Below are 13,450 nucleotides of genomic sequence, written 5' to 3'. Positions count from 1 at the left end.
TATGTTTTTTTTTTACCAGACAGATACAGAATGATGCTGTCTTGGCGACTGTCTCTTCCTCCTCTCGTTTTCATGTTCAACACTCTTACTACCTCCATGGTGTAGCACTCTTGTCCCAGATTTACTATAGACAAGTGGGTGTGTGTATGATACTATTGGGGTTTGTACTCAGTTATAAATCGCAAACATCACAGAGTGGCAGTGCTCTGTTGAACTATTATACGTTTATTTGGTCAACTTAATGAAAGGTGTAAATGAGATGAGAGGATGGATGACAGTCATAGTTTTTCCACTTAAACAGTACTCTTCAACTCAGGTGTTGAAACAACAAACCTAGGAAAAAAGGTCCAATTTATGTAATAGAATGATCCTGTTGTAAAATAAACACACAAGGTTAGGTACAGTTTTGGATTAGGGAACTGTACACAACACTAAATATAGTCAACAACATGGTGTTTGAAAGGGATTTATATCCTCAAACCAAAATACATGTAATTCAAAATACAATGAAGAAGAAATCTCCTATAAGTAAAATACTTTCTGCCTTAGACCTTGAAAATAATGTAAGCCAAGTTTATAGTCGACTACAGACTTCTGTTGTTCCGAACCCTTTCAGTCACCTGCCCACCAAATATCCTCCACAGTTGCATGATCACAACCCTGAAATTACAGTGATCCTATACTCCAACAATCTTGTGGCTTCAAATCCCCACTAGGTTTGTACCCACAACCCTAGACCTCCTGTGACTTTTACACCTAATTGTCCTGTAACCTCAAATCCCAATGCCTGATGCCATCATCTTCTTTTCTGACAAACTATATATATATGCAGGACTAGTGCTACATTAAGGTCACTGCAGGCAGTTGCCATGTAACACCAGTACAAGGAGCCAGACTGTAACAAATGGCCTCACCAGTTACCGTTCTGCGAGAGGAGAATCACCCAAAAAAAGAAACTGCCATTTTGCTTTATCCAAAAATATCTTACATAACAGCTGATGATGTGCAACAAACTAGATTTCTTTTTTTTTGGGTCCACCCCCTAACACTGGGTTCCAGTGGCAAGTGCTACTTAATATAAAGCACTTCCACATCTCATCAGAAATAGTAAGTTCTAGCTATATAAATTCAAATGCAATACAGCTATATATGGACATTATCGACAACTAGGAGGAATTAATCTAAACAGATATTCCTTCCGTTTAAAGCATTCTGTATGTAATATCAGAGAACAGGTAATCTACTAAACTAGGGCTGGGAAGGAGAAGTGGAACTATAAATTGAGAACTGTACATATAATCTATTCAAGGGCCTGTAAACAGTATTTATTTAGACTAGTGAGAAGTTTGCATTTTTTTGATTAGGCCACTTATTGGCCGAACAAAAGAAAAACAGTGAGATACTAAACTACTAAATAGAGAAATCAGTGTGGATCCCATCTGATCAGAGGGTTAACCTCTGATGCGAATGGTGATTAATATAGAAATGTGCATCCTCTGCCTTTGCCACACTACAACAGCTAAAGCACCTTTGGAGCATTCCAACATTTGCTTAGTTTTTTATGTTAAGAAACCCAGGAAGCCCAATTGTAAATATTTGCTTGCTTCTTTCCCCATTTCTTCGAGGTAAGTGGTGCTACATCTATATATTCACCATGACTCTAGGTTATGGTTACATAGTCTCTTTTACATTGTCATGAACATTTACCATGCTATGCTCACACAGTCAACAATCATATTATTAGTGCCCTTTCAGGGAAATGGGAAGGGTCCCAGTCAATGATAGGATTAGTGAAACCGATGATGGTTGTGGTTTAAAGGCTATACCAAGGAGATGGTGCTGAGGTAGTGGCATTATAAAACAATAAGCTGCACATATAGTGGTAATCAAAGTGAATCCGATCAACATAAAGGCAAATGAACCAGTGGCAGATGTGATAGTGACAGATGTGAGTCAGATTTCATGCATTTTTTAAAGCCTTCCATCTCTACCTTAGACATTACACCAATAAATATGTCACAGGACATCAACTCCCTAGATCAAGTTTGAAATAGGCTTTTTTTATATGAAATCAAAGGTCTGTCTGGGTTCTATATTTGAGGTATATGAAATGGTGATGGTAGAGTATGCGTAAACAATGATGTTATGCAGGGAAATGAATCTGTCACAGTTTACAACTATACTAACTGAATCATGCTGCTTGGGCATGGTTGAATAAAGACTTGATTAAATTCAAAATGTATTACACTTTGAAGAAGGTTGGGAATCTCAATTGTGGAATGATATTCCCATTTACAACACATTTAGTCACCAATAAGAATCAGAATGGCAAAAATGGCAGGGCATGGCACTCTTAACTGGAATATATTAGAGTGATGTATTCACAAACTAGACATATTCAACTCCTTATATGGTGACTTCTCAGCCAACGTTGATCAGGCTACTAAGACACTGTATTCTATTTGCATTAGAAGACTTTGAGATTGTTTGTACATATTATAAAGCAGTACACTATGTCCATGTCTTGGTAAGAATACATTTTGAAGCAGATAACGTCTTTTGTCACAATAAACATACATTTCAAAAGAAAAAAGGGCATCATTGAAGTGTGTGTGTCATAGTAAAATACAGCTACAAACAGCAAGACGTTCAACAAGGACAACATGGATGAAGAAAGACTAAAATTAGTACCTTAATCATATCGCAATCAGCAGGACAAAAAACAAGCTGAGGCACTCAATAGTTGATCCATGCACCAGCTGAAAGAGGAAGTGAAGCCAGCCCACAAAGGCCAACTAGAAGGCAGCAAATAAGAGTGACAATGAATTCAACTATTGTTTAGCAATGGGCAGGCTGCAAGCCCCTTGGTGTATGCAATAACTCTTGCAAACAAAAGCGCATGCAGTGGGCGTGTTGTAACAGGAAAGACTTAAAAAGCAGCAGAACATTAAAACACATCAACAATAATGTACTAGAAAAGGGGTGAAATGTGGCAATCAAGACACACCTAATAGACACAATAACTAATAAACCTAATCAATTTTGAAACTCGAGTTTTCCTCTTCTAAAAATGTGAGAAATCACAGGAGCAAACCCACACAGAGAAATCTGAGATCCAAATGTAAAGTAAATGTGCCACTCACGAACACCCTAGTATTCTGTTTTAAGCTCTCCGCTGTGAATATCACCTTTTATTCCACAGAATCTTTTCACAAAATCACATAGAGAGGATGGGCTTCTATCGATAAAAACAAGTAGCACATGTGGCTGTCATTGTGAATAGTTAATTTTTAAAATTAGAATTATACTGAACACAAAATAATTAACAAATGAAACTAGTATTCATTACAAAACTGCCCTAACATCAGCAGATTTCGTCTTTTCATTTTCAGACCCTGTGAACACTACACAATGATAATAAAGTGGGGCCCTTTACCTTTCCTACACAACGGTTCACTTGGGGCCTCTTCTTGCCATTTTAGTGCCCTATCTTATGCAGGGGATTCTAAGCGCAAACAAAATGTAAACCAGATTGTCAAAGTAAGAGGTTACTGTGACCTCAAACAAATTCAAAGTTTGAAAAACAGCCTAAACAGTGAGAAATGCTAACAAAGTGGAAAAATGCGCACACTGCAATACTGATGTGCATGCCATCTACCACCAATGTCCAGGGGTTTTGTGTCCAAACTGCACACTCCATAACAGAACTGTACATTATTTACTATTGTATGTCCTTATGTGATAGCCTTGTGCATTTTTAATGGGCCTTATTTGATTTTTCTTTTTTTTTTTTTTATAAACAATTTTATAAGTTTTGCATGACAACTTAATAACAATAGGTCACAACTGCACCTCATAGGCATATTAGTGTACAAATCCCATTTAGTTTGCATGGGTACATAATCACCACTGATTTTGATGTTCAGGAACATGTCACTCAATTGTCTTCACACATAAGGCGTAGCATTTGATCGGATATCCCATGTCCCTGTCCACCTCCCCACACCCTGTTATACTTTGCTGGGCACCCTCTTGCTTCATATACCAATTTTTCATGCTGGGCAAACCTGTCCACCCCTCGCCACCATTGAGCAATTGCCGGTGCCGTCTCCGCTTTCCAGCCGGTTGCAATATCTCTTTTTGCTACAAGGAATGCCACCCCCAAAAAGGTCCGCTCCGCTCTGCTAGTCCCACTCCCTCCAGGACACCCAACAGGATTGGCAGCGGGGCAGCCACCACCTCTACTTGCAGGATTCTGGAGATTCCGGCTGTGACCGCTCGCCAGTAGGTTGCTATGTGTGGGCAGACCCACACCATATGGTAGAAGTCTGCACTGGGGCCTGCACAGCGGGGGCAGTCTGCGTGAGCTTGGAGACCCGCTTTGTGCATTTTATCAGGCGTGAGGTATGCTGTATGTAGATAATATGGTTATACCACACGAAGGCGGTGGTCATAGTTAAGATCCTCAGGTCATCAAGGCATCCCGCCAATCCTTGTCCTCTATTCGGCCCTGCCAGCCCTCCCACCTTTCTCAAAGCTTATTGAACGGTTCCGCTGTATTGGTGACCAGGGTGCGATGTATCTGAGATATCCCTCCCGTGCCTAAACCACCCATCAGGGTTTTTGCTTCCACAGGACTAAACTCAGGGAGGGTCATGCCAACCTGAATATGTACGCTCAATGCATACCCGAGTTATAGGTATTTAGGAAACTGGTTCTTAGTGAGCGACTACTGCCGCTGAAGCTCCTGAAAGGACCGCATATGGGAGTCCACCCAGACGTCTTCCAAAAGTGAAATGCCTATATGGTCCCTTTTCTTGAACCTCTCCAGGGCTGGGACCTCGCCAAGCCACACCCCGCCATAGCAGGGTCTGTTGGGTGAGCCTCTGCCACCATCCTGTTGCTCCCTGTGCCGCCCTCCACCCCAGCAGCACCACCCTTGTCACCTCTGGAATCATGCGTGGCAGGGGGTTACCATTCAGCATCTCAAGCAGTCTGGGAAAACCCATTGTGAGGAGTTCAAGTTGGTACGCTTGATCCGACAAACCACCTCCCAGGCAGTCTTTAATCACCAGCAAGTGCATGGCTAAGTAATAGAGATAGAGATTGGACATTCCCTACCCCCTTCATACACATCCACTTGACAAGTGCCGAATGCAAGCCAAGGGTGAGCATTGTACCATAAGAATTGTTGCGCTACTGCATCCATTTCTTTAAACGATCTCTTAGTTATCTGGTAAGGGAGATTCTGGAGAAGATAGAGGAACTGGGGGAGAACCATCATTTTATATAACGATATTCTTCCGAAGACATTAAGAGCCATTTCTGGAGGTCTTTCTTGATCCTCTGAGTGAGTGGTGAGACATTAAGCGACCAGGCCAATTCGGGCCGAAGGGCAACATTCACTACCAGGTACCGGAAGCTATTACCCCGGATAGGAATACTATTCTGCCTGTCATAGCAATCCCTTGCAGGATGCAAGGGGACCAGCATGGACTTGCAGGGGTTGAGTGTCAAGCCAGAGGCCTCAGAGAAAAGCCTCTGTATTTGCAAAGATTTTGGTCTGCTACTGGCTGGGTTAGCCTGGTACAGGAGAACGTCATCCTCATACAAAGCAATGCGGTCTTTGCGGCCTGTGGGCCATGACCACCCGTCAATCAAGGGTCTTATAACCTTTGCAAGCAACTCCATCGCTAGTGCGAAGAAAAGCGGGGACAAAGGGCACCACTGGCAGGTTCCCCAGCGAACAGGAAAAGGATCCTATACTACCCCATTCACCTGCACCGAGCAGTTGGATTGGAATAAAGGAGCTTCACCAGTCCCCGATATCTGGTACCAATTCCGGTGCTTAGAAGCACTTGGGAAATATATGTCCAATCCACTATGTTGAAAACTTTTTCAAAGTCTATGAGAAGAAGCACCAGAGGAGGGTTCAGAGAGTCACAATAAGCCAGTGCTGCATGTAGTCGTCTAATGCAATGCCTAGTACTCCTAGTAGGCATAAAGCAACATTGATCCGGGCTTCTCAGTGAGGGTAACCCCCTCTTCAGCCTAGTGGCTGAAATCGTAGATAGAATCTTCGGTGTTAAGGAGTGAGATAGGGCGGTAGGCAGAACAATGCTGGGACGGAGGATGGGTCTTTGGGATCACCACTATTTGATTTGTTTAATGAAGCTATTTTTGATGTTACGTTTAGGCTCTTTTACTTACTCTGCCTTAAGTTCTAAGAAGCTAACATAAACTGGAATTTAATTGGGAGTAGCATCATCTTCGTTCTTACTGGTTCAAGCTAACAGAATCAAATGTTGCTGTACTAAAGGAGGTCCCTTCATGCTGCAAAGTGGTTTCAAATCAAAGGTGCAAAAGAAAACTCAAGAGTCACAAAACAAACATGCAGTGGCAAAGCCAATGGATTTGGGTCAATGTGTTAACAAATGCAGTGTTAGTACATTATAGCGAGAGTCTCATGGGAGAGACAGCAGAAGCAGCTAAAAGGCTATATTTAAAATGGTCCCTCATGCTGTTCAATGCAAATAATAAAGCAAAGGTGGAAGGAAACTACCAGACAGCCGATAGTATCAGGTGAGAGACAAATAGTACACTTTGATGAGCCAAGACTTGATTATAAAATTCTCATAAACTCATACACAATAGGAGCTACAGAGGGACTGTAAGACACTAAGGGCGTCCTCCACTCAAAAGATTAATATAACAAACAAGTCCTTGGTGCCTTTCACACCGATATTTATCTTAAAAGAACATGAGTAATACAATGCCCTCTAGCTAATGTCACATATAGGGCTCGGTCATGCTCTAGTAAAAACTCAAGACACAGACCATATGTCACAGTGTAGTTTTTGCTAGGTACGGTGCCTGGGGACATTCAAACTCATTCAAAAATATCCAAAATATGATAAGAAGTGCCAAACTAACCCAAAAACACACTTGAATGATGCCATGATTTTATGAACCTACTGTTACTCTTGAGTCATATAACGGCATCTCTCAATATGTGTAAAGTCCTCCAGGTAAACAAGTAACAGGTGCGGCTCAAGAAATAGCAATACCCTTGTTCAAATAAAATAAATAAACCTGTCAAAGTGTTCCATTTTCTCTTTGCCATTAGGATTTAGGAATTCCCTATATCAATTTTATTTGTGCCAAGTAACTATGCAGGGCCTGGCACATATCATGCATCCACCAAGCCCTCCCTCAATAGCTGCAAGTACGTACCCAAACAGATCCCCTTTCACATTCACAGGTGAATATAATGCAGACATTCAGGCCTGGTTTAGACACCAGCTGAAGTGGCTTTAAGAGGTCATGCCAGCAGATGCCAGAAGCTCACTAACGTTAAAAGAAGCAAGCAAGCTACCAAGTTAGGAGGTGCAGACAACCTAGTAGAACATCCAACATATACACTACATGACTGTTACTTAACAACAGACTTTTATAATAAAACAGGACTGTTCATATGAAATAACGTAATTCTCAAAAGGAAGGTGGCTTTCTGGTACAGCAGTAACATTCATTAACGTGGATAAGCAGTGATGTTTTCGACAATGATGATCGTTTATTAATGAGACCAGGTACACCTCCTAAATAAGAATCGGGAACTAATTGTTATAGATTCTGTTTTAAAGGTGTTCAGCTGCAGCGTGTTCAACCTAAATAAGACTTTCAAGCAGTTTAGGATGGAAAATTGAAATGAAAACCGGCCAAACACATAAAACCAACAGTACTCATTTACGGTTTAAAACATTAGCTTCAGCAACTTAAAGGACTCTACTTGGACCCAGGCAATATCCCCCGAGATATAAAAAAAACAGAATTCTACTGATGAATGACATACAGGTATTTCTAGCACATCACCCACAAGAGATTGTTGTAGGCAAGTTCAAACCTAATACAGGTAAGGAGTGTAGATGAGAAGGTGCAGATCATCCTTGACAGATGATTAAGGAAGCACAATTTGGTTTTCACAATGGTTTACACTTGAGACCCAGTCTTAGCTGGCCACACGGGGCTCATCTCTTCACATAATCTGATCAATTATTTTCAACCCTGCAAAACAGCAAGAGGTACAGTGTGCAAAGAAACCATGATGCTTGTATAGCCTAATGCTAGCCACTAACATGACCTCAGATGTGTAGTCAAGAATGTTTTATTGTCGTTATATTTAAATATGGTACAGATACTGTATTTTCATGGCTCCAAACATACAGGTGCAACATTACAAAGCAATTACAGTAAACAAAGCACAACAGTATATGAACAAATGCTTTGCAGTTGATGAATGTTTGTAATGGTAACATGCCCATCATTAACACTAAAGTAAACCTATTGAAAGTGTCCTCCACTTCCATGCCTCAGAAAGTAAGGAAATATGACAGCTCACAAAGGAGCTATTGTAAAGGCAATGGTAAGACCAAAAGCCTGTCGAAAATTGGCTAGATGGGGGTATGCTAGCTCAACAGCACAGCAAAAGTCTATTTCTGTTCTTGACAGTACACAATGGTATATCCCAACTTAAGTAGTTGACATTGGGTTTCTCTCATCTTCACCAAACGGTGCAATCATGCACCTCTTTTTATGTCATCTTCTTTTACAAAGGAGTCACAGAAGTTGAATGGTGAAAGCAAAGGGCTCACATTCACGCCGGTGGTTTATACCAGGAAAAAAGACACCGCAGAGATATCAAGTGCAGTCAAGTCACAGAGGTCAGTTCCAATAGGGCCAGTGGAATAAAAATAAAGGAACTGTAGAAAGACACAAAGTTGTGGATTTTGCTTTATGAAGGAAAAGAATGTGCCAAGTATTGTTTCATAAAGCATGTTCAACTGGATACATCAATAAGTCATTATGAGATTTAGCCCCAAGATTTTCACGAAAAAACTCCACTAAAAATAATGGGGGAAATGCTGGATGATATCAACCACATGGTTCTCTTCTATATGAGGCTTAGCATGACAGTATTATGTCTGCCCCATAATTCAGCGGTGTGGAATTCTTATAGCCCGACGCCCATGACATATTGTTTGGAGTCAAGGACAACAAGCTTTCACATTAATTTTGCCCTTGGGACAAGCAGGCCCAACCCCCAGCAGCACAAACTTTTTGGCTGCCAGTTTACAGTACCACATTATGGAGCAGGAAATAGAATTGTCTGCAGTTGAGGTACTATTAGTGTCCTAATGTCAATGCTGTTGGAACTTGTATTTATGGTTCATTCATGGAAAGCCTTTATTATTAGGGTGAGCACTCTAAATACGTTTAGGCTCGGACTGCAGTACTGAGAGCAGTTCCAGTAAAAAATGTGTACACACATTTGCAAAGCTCAAGAATATGAGGCTAAGTATAATGGTCCCAGAACACTCTATGATTAGACACAAACACTTGCAGACGCTTGCAAGTAAGATTGATGACCCTTTGCTTTCAAAATAAAATGTTTTGCTAAATTACTTTGACATTTTAGGGACTATTTGTTTGAAGCATCATTCAGTAAGATGTGTTGATGCATGCTGTATTTCCAAAAACATAGTCATAATGGAAAAATCAGTGTAACCAGTTTCTACAAGATTAAGGGAAATATTAAGAAAAACAAGCATTGGCAAAGCCAATATGTCTGCTATTGGTGGTCAGCCTTTTGTCACTGCATGTATTGTTTTGAAATGGCTTTTGTAAAATGTTATTGTTGTGGGAGCTGCCAGGCCCTCACCATTGTAACAAACGTTGGCAAATAGCAAACATATGTTTTGGTCTTAAAAATAACACATTGCCTAAAGTAGTTCCAGGCACTTATCAAAACTACTTTGTGTCCTGATATGCTCCTTGAGAAAGAGAATATTGCTATCACTCACAGTGAAGCCAGTAAACACAAGGACAGACAGAGGGAGATAGAATTTTGGTAAAAACAAAAGGTCTTTGTAAACACCAGACCTACTTAGGGGACCAATTCGTAAAGTCCCAGAAGTGCACCTAAAGTAGATGTCTTTGCATTGGTGCAGATTTATGTATTTCTGAATTTACAAGAATTTACAGAAGTAGACCAAAACATTGTGCTCCTAGAAAATATTTGTGAACTGTATTTTAGCACAGGCAAATATACATGTGTAGGTATGCTCATGAGATAATCTGTTAAGAGTTTACAAGTTCACTTTCCCCCCAACCACTTTTTTCCTAACTCTGAGAGACATTTCACTTCGACTCTTGTCAGGAGTACATTTCCCTCCTTTCTCAGCATGGGAACAGTTTAGAAAATAGATGGATAAAACCCTTGACACATGCAAGTTAGTAGGTTAGCACAGACTCAAATGGGACTTCCATCCCTGGAACTATTGCTTACCGGTAATTCCAGCCCCAGTATGTAGATCTGCAGAAAGGCGACAATATAAGGAAACTGCTCTTATTCAAGCCCTACTATAGTATAGTATTGGAAAAATCCGCAAGGCTATTATCAGAGCTCTTAAAGAATGAGACTGGTGCCATGTGGTGCAGCAACAAATTATGGCAGCAAAATAGAAAAGTAGGTATTTTCTACAGGACAAGTAGATTTATGAAGCAACTTGTCACATGAACAAGTAAATATATAATTTTTTAATTCCACACCCCTGTAATTGCTACTTGTTAATAGATAACACAGGGCCAGATGTACAAAGGATTTTAGCATTTGCAAACCCTCTGAATTGGTAAAACAGCTGCAAAAACTAAAACCAACGTTTCTTAATAGCAAAATGGGTTTAGAAGTGGATAGCAATTTGACATTTGCAAAAGATGGGTTTTAGGCATAGCTTCCAAATGCCACATCGGTCTGCTACCTGTCAATGTTTTGAAATAAAAAAATCCGGGGTGGCAACCCATTTGCAAAAGGGAAGCGGTCCTTTTTAGACCCTTTCCCCTTTGAGAATGTATAAATATATTTGTTTAAGAGGAGGCAGTGATCAGCCTCCTAAAAAAACCAAAAAAAAAACGTTACTTTTTCAACACATCCTATTTTTTTTAAGGACAGCAGGATGTATTTTAAAAGCAGACCACCATTCATGTGATGTCAATAAATCGAAGTGGGTCGGCCTGTGACCTACTATGATTCATTATTTGCAAACTGACCTAGTCGTAGGTAGGTTGGTTCACAAAATAATACACTGATCACAAAAATACAGGACGCAAACTGTGACCAGTATTTTGCAACAAGTGTTTGGCACTGATCCTCAGTTAATGAAAAACTGATGAGAAAACACTTAGCACCATGTGATCTACTCTGAACTTGTATTAATCAACACGGTGTCACAAGTCCAAAGCTTTGAAATCAAAAACCACTGGCGGTTGTAGCTTGAAATAAGATATGGCAATATGTTCTGGAGTTGTTAAGAGTGAAATTACAGCCTATGTGACAAGGAGAGCTAAATTGATTTGTAGTAGTGAATGCACTACTGCTCACTGTTTTCACTGTGGTCACTGTGATGTTTTTATCTGCAATTTATGAAAATACTTTTTGATGGCCTGTATTTGAAAAATACATGCACTGCTACTGATGCCTTGATCAGGTTGCTATTGGCTGAATATGTAGCTTGAGATATAAAGTTTGTAAGAAGTGGTAGCTTGGGAAGGGGCATTTGGGCTTTAAAGAAATACGTCTGATTTAGACTTGATTTTCAAAAAGTTCCATGCTGAGGTGTTTCTTTATTTGTTTCTGGGAATGTTTAGGTTTAGGATCAATTATGGTAGAGGCTTGAGGGGTACAGAGGCTATCTGTGTGCTGTGTGGAATCCCATAACAATGCAGAGTTTGGTCATCCGGATGTTCCATGCACAAGATTTTCACACTCGCAGTGATTGGCTGTGTAGAGGTCAGGCCTTACTTATATCTCAAACGATCTGGATATCATAAACAGAAGAACTCTTAAGGCAAGGAGTCTGTTGTGGTTTAAGTATTGTTGTTAAATAATATGTTTTTTTTTTTTTTACAATGCACACCAAAAATAAATTGATATTCTATTCTATTGCCCTGTCACAAGTATTTTTGTCTATGTTGCTGTGGTGGTTGTCCTTTTTTCCAACTTACTTTGATGCTGGATCAGCATGTTTCACTTGTACAAAAAAACAAATACATAAATAACAACTGTGGTATCCATAAGGGCAACAGTAGGGGATTAAGTGTAATGGTGAGAATGTTGAGGAGTCCTGGAGTATTACATATGGCATAACTTTGCCAGCTCAAAAAGAAGACAGTCACTACAAAGCCCATCCTCAGTCTCTTATATATGCTCCAATTTTCAGCCTTCTCAGTAACTGCTAATGAAGTCGAATGTGGGATCGCTAAATGTAGAAAGTAGGCATTCCACGGTTAATATTTTGCTACAGACTCTCCTTATAACTTGTTATTTGTGTTAAATCAGTCTATAAAGAGCAGCAAGGTATTGGGTGGTGTACAGGGCAATGCTCATATTATTTCCTAATTGCTTTTACAGTGCATAGTTTATTTCGTAGTTTTTATTTTAAAGGCTATAAAACTGAATTTGCAATTATCCTCAGTAAAATTAGAATTAATTGATTGAAGAAAAGGATTAAATATTAAAGGCAGAAAACATGCACAATTGTAAATATTTTTTACGGCAAACAAATTACAAACACAAAAACATTACTTTTAAACTGCAGTTTTTCAGAAGTTCAAAAGAATTTTCTATTTTTGGTAGACACGCTGAACTTCAAAACGTTCATTAAAGCCTGTGGAGAAATTTTTCATATGTGTATCGTATATGCACTAGTTAAAGAAAAAGAAAAGTCAGACTGATGTCCAAGAGCTTTAAGGATTATTGCCATAAATGACTCACACCAAAGTAATACAGGAACCTGGATCCACCTAATGACTTATTTTTCTACTATTCAATGAAAACAGCAAGTTACGTCTATTGAATCTAGGCTCACTCCAAGTTTGAAAACTTAACCCAAACTGGAAACACTAATAAATGTGATAACAGAATGGGTTACATAAAAAGAGGGGTCTCGTTGATGCATGGTTGTAATGGTGGCATGCACACAATAACACTAAAGTAAAGCTACTGAAAGTGTCCCCCAACTTCCATGCCTCAGAAAGTAAGGAAATATGATTACTCACAAACGAGCTATTATAAAGATCATGGTGAGACCAAAAGCATGTCGAAAATTGTCTGGATGGGGGGTACGCTCAATAGCACAGCTAAATTCTATTTCTGTTCTTGACAGCATAGAATGGTATATCCCAACTTAAGTAGTTTTGGTAAACACGCTGAACTACAAAAAGTTAATTAAAGCCTGTAGAGAAAATTTCCATATGTGTATCTTATATATGCATTAGTTAAAGAAAAAGAAAGTACCAGACTGTTGTCCAAGAGCTTTAAGGATCACTGCCGTAAGTGACTCACTTACATCAAAGGACACATAGCTATGTATTGCTCCCGGGAACCTGACTTCCT

General features: G+C 39.8%; 1 protein-coding gene across 3 annotated transcripts in view; it reads right to left on the bottom strand.

Annotated features, from left to right (window-relative positions):
- PLEKHB2 (pleckstrin homology domain containing B2) overlaps positions 1-13,450 on the bottom strand; it is a 676,701-nt gene that overhangs the window by 422,084 nt on the left and 241,167 nt on the right. The window lies entirely within an intron of this gene.

This window comes from Pleurodeles waltl, chromosome 11 (genome assembly GCF_031143425.1).
Source record: "Pleurodeles waltl isolate 20211129_DDA chromosome 11, aPleWal1.hap1.20221129, whole genome shotgun sequence".
NCBI classification, from domain to species: domain Eukaryota; kingdom Metazoa; phylum Chordata; class Amphibia; order Caudata; family Salamandridae; genus Pleurodeles; species Pleurodeles waltl.
Note: the sequence above shows the minus strand (reverse complement) of the source record. Positions and strands in the feature narration are given on the sequence as shown.